The sequence below is a fragment of the Penicillium diatomitis genome, assembly GCF_028827545.1.
Source record: "Penicillium diatomitis strain IBT 30728 chromosome Unknown utg000014l_segment0_segment0, whole genome shotgun sequence".
In the NCBI taxonomy this organism is placed as follows: Eukaryota; Fungi; Ascomycota; class Eurotiomycetes; order Eurotiales; family Aspergillaceae; genus Penicillium; species Penicillium diatomitis.
The window spans coordinates 548115-552808 of NW_026623186.1; positions in this window are offsets into that span (position 1 = coordinate 548115).

Here is a 4694-nt window from a genome sequence, read left to right on the forward strand (position 1 = left end):
TACTAGCTCACTCCCTAAACATAATTAAAAGGCTATTCGTATTTTTATTCCCTGGTCGATATTCTGGATAATATTTGAAGATAATGTATCTACTCGTACTAGCTCACTCCCTAAACATAATTAAAAGGCTATTCGTATTTTTATTCCCTGGTCGATATTTGAAGATAATAATTTGAAACAGTATATCTACTCGTACTAGCTCACTCCTGAACATAATTAAAAGGTCATTAATAGTGTTGTTCCCTGGTCGATATTTGAAGATAATAATTTGAAATAGTATATCTACTCGTACTAGCTCACTCCCTAAACATAATTAAAAGGCTATTCGTATTTTTATTCCCTGGTCGATATTTGAAGATAATAATTTGAAACAGTATATCTACTCGTACTAGCTCACTCCTGAACATAATTAAAAGGTTATTAGTAGTGTTATTCCCTGGTCGATATTTGAAGATAATATTCTAGATGATATTTTAAGATAATGTATCTACTCGTACTAGCTCACTCCCTAAACATAATGAAAAGGCTATTAGTAGTGTTATTCCCTGGTCGATATTCTGGATAATATTTGGAGATAATGTATCTACTCGTACTAGCTCACTCCTAAACATAATTAAAACGTTGTTAGCAGTGTTATTCCCTGGTCGATATTCTGGATAATATTTGAAGATAATGTATCTACTCGTACTAGCTCACTCCCTAAACATAATCAAAAGGCTATTAGTATTTTTATTCCCTGGTCGATATTCTGGATAATCTTTTAAGATAATATATCTCCTCGTACTAGCTCACTCCCTAAACATAATGAAAAGGTTGTTAGTATTTTTATTCCCTGGTCGATATTCTGGATAATATTTGGAGATAATGTATCTACTCGTACTAGCTCACTCCCTAAACATGATTAAAAGGTCATTAGTAGTGTTGTTCCCTGCTCGATATTTGAAGATAATAATTTGAAATAGTATATCTACTCGTCCTAGCTCACTCCCTAAACATAATGAAAAGGCTATTAGTAGTGTTATTCCCTGGTCGATATTTGAAGATAATATTCTAGACGACATATTCAGATAATATATCTCCTCGTACTAGCTCACTCCCTAAACATAATTAAAAGGCTATTAGTATTTTTATTCCCTGGTGGATATTCTGGATAATAATTTGAAATAGTATATCTCCTCGTACTAGCTCACTCCCTAAACATAATGAAAAGGCTATTAGTAGTGTTACTCCCTGGTCGATATTCGAAGATAATATTCTAGATGATATTTTAAGATAATATATCTCCTCGTACTAGCTCACTCCCTAAACATAATGAAAAGGTTGTTAGTATTTTTATTCCCTGGTCGATATTCTGGATAATATTTGGAGATAATGTATCTACTCGTACTAGCTCACTCCTAAACATAATTAAAACGTTGTTAGCAGTGTTATTCCCTGGTCGATATTCTGGATAATATTTGAAGATAATGTATCTACTCGTACTAGCTCACTCCTAAACATAATTAAAAGGCTATTAGTATTTTTATTCCCTGGTCGATATTCTGGATAATATTTGGAGATAATGTATCTACTCGTACTAGCTCACTCCCTAAACATAATCAAAAGGCTATTAGTATTTTTATTCCCTGGTGGATATTTGAAGATAATATTCTAGACGACATATTCAGATAATATATCTACTCGTACTAGCTCACTCCCTAAACATATTCAAAAGGCTATTAGTATTTTTATTCCCTGGTCGATATTTGAAGATAATTGTGGAGATAATGTATCTACTCGTACTAGCTCACTCCCTAAACATAATGAAAAGGCTATTAGTAGTGTTACTCCCTGGTCGATATTCGAAGATAATATTCTAGACGACATATTCAGATAATATATCTACTCGTACTAGCTCACTCCCTAAACATAATCAAAAGGCTATTAGTATTTTTATTCCCTGGTCGATATTCTGGATAATATTTTAAGATAATATATCTCCTCGTACTAGCTCACTCCCTAAACATAATTAAAAGGCTATTAGTATTTTTATTCCCTGGTGGATATTCTGGATAATAATTTGAAATAGTATATCTACTCGTACTAGCTCACTCCCTAAACATAATCAAAAGGCTATTAGTATTTTTATTCCCTGGTCGATATTCTGGATAATATTTTAAGATAATATATCTCCTCGTACTAGCTCACTCCCTAAACATAATTAAAAGGCTATTAGTATTTTTATTCCCTGGTGGATATTCTGGATAATAATTTGAAATAGTATATCTACTCGTACTAGCTCACTCCCTAAACATAATCAAAAGGCTATTAGTATTTTTATTCCCTGGTCGATATTCTGGATAATATTTTAAGATAATATATCTCCTCGTACTAGCTCACTCCCTAAACATAATTAAAAGGCTATTAGTATTTTTATTCCCTGGTCGATATTCTGGATAATATTTGGAGATAATGTATCTACTCGTACTAGCTCACTCCTAAACATAATTAAAACGTTGTTAGCAGTGTTATTCCCTGGTCGATATTCTGGATAATATTTGAAGATAATGTATCTACTCGTACTAGCTCACTCCTAAACATAATTAAAAGGCTATTAGTATTTTTATTCCCTGGTCGATATTCTGGATAATATTTGGAGATAATGTATCTACTCGTACTAGCTCACTCCCTAAACATAATCAAAAGGCTATTAGTATTTTTATTCCCTGGTCGATATTCTGGATAATAATTTGAAATAGTATATCTACTCGTACTAGCTCACTCCTTAAATGTAATGAAAAGGCTATTAGTAGTGTTATTCCCTGGTCGATATTTGAAGATAATATTCTAGACGACATATTCAGATAATATATCTACTCGTCCTAGCTCACTCCCTAAATGTAATGAAAAGGCTATTAGTAGTGTTATTCCCTGGTCGATATTTGAAGATAATATTCTAGACGATATTTTGAGATAATAAATCTACTCGTACTAGCTCACTCCCTAAACATAATGAAAAGGCTATTAGTAGTGTTATTCCCTGGTCGATATTTGAAGATAATATTCTAGACGACATATTCAGATAATATATCTACTCGTCCTAGCTCACTCCCTAAATGTAATGAAAAGGCTATTAGTAGTGTTATTCCCTGGTCGATATTTGAAGATAATATTCTAGACGATATTTTGAGATAATAAATCTACTCGTACTAGCTCACTCCCTAAACATAATTAAAACGTTGTTAGCAGTGTTATTCCCTGGTCGATATTCTGGATAATATTTTAAGATAATATATCTCCTCGTACTAGCTCACTCCCTAAACATAATTAAAAGGCTATTAGTATTTTTATTCCCTGGTCGATATTCTGGATAATATTTGGAGATAATGTATCTACTCGTACTAGCTCACTCCTAAACATAATTAAAACGTTGTTAGCAGTGTTATTCCCTGGTCGATATTCTGGATAATATTTGAAGATAATGTATCTACTCGTACTAGCTCACTCCTAAACATAATTAAAAGGCTATTAGTATTTTTATTCCCTGGTCGATATTCTGGATAATATTTGGAGATAATGTATCTACTCGTACTAGCTCACTCCCTAAACATAATCAAAAGGCTATTAGTATTTTTATTCCCTGGTCGATATTCTGGATAATAATTTGAAATAGTATATCTACTCGTACTAGCTCACTCCTTAAATGTAATGAAAAGGCTATTAGTAGTGTTATTCCCTGGTCGATATTTGAAGATAATATTCTAGACGACATATTCAGATAATATATCTACTCGTCCTAGCTCACTCCCTAAATGTAATGAAAAGGCTATTAGTAGTGTTATTCCCTGGTCGATATTTGAAGATAATATTCTAGACGATATTTTGAGATAATAAATCTACTCGTACTAGCTCACTCCCTAAACATAATGAAAAGGCTATTAGTAGTGTTATTCCCTGGTCGATATTTGAAGATAATATTCTAGACGACATATTCAGATAATATATCTACTCGTCCTAGCTCACTCCCTAAATGTAATGAAAAGGCTATTAGTAGTGTTATTCCCTGGTCGATATTTGAAGATAATATTCTAGACGATATTTTGAGATAATAAATCTACTCGTACTAGCTCACTCCCTAAACATAATGAAAAGGCTATTAGTAGTGTTATTCCCTGGTCGATATTTGAAGATAATAATTTGAAATAGTATATCTACTCGTCCTAGCTCACTCCCTAAACATAATGAAAAGGTTGTTAGTATTTTTATTCCCTGGTCGATATTTGAAGATAATATTCTAGACGACATATTCAGATAATATATCTACTCGTACTAGCTCACTCCCTAAACATAATCAAAAGGCTATTAGTATTTTTATTCCCTGGTCGATATTTGAAGATAATAATTTGAAATAGTATATCTACTCGTCCTAGCTCACTCCCTAAACATAATCAAAAGGCTATTAGTATTTTTATTCCGTGGTCGATATTTGAAGATAATAATTTGAAATAGTATATCTACTCGTCCTAGCTCACTCCCTAAACATAATCAAAAGGCTATTAGTATTTTTATTCCCTGGTCGATATTCTGGATAATATTTGGAGATAATGTATCTACTCGTCCTAGCTCACTCCCTAAACATAATGAAAAGGCTATTAGTAGTGTTATTCCCTGGTCGATATTTGAAGATAATATTCTAGACGACATATTCAGATAAT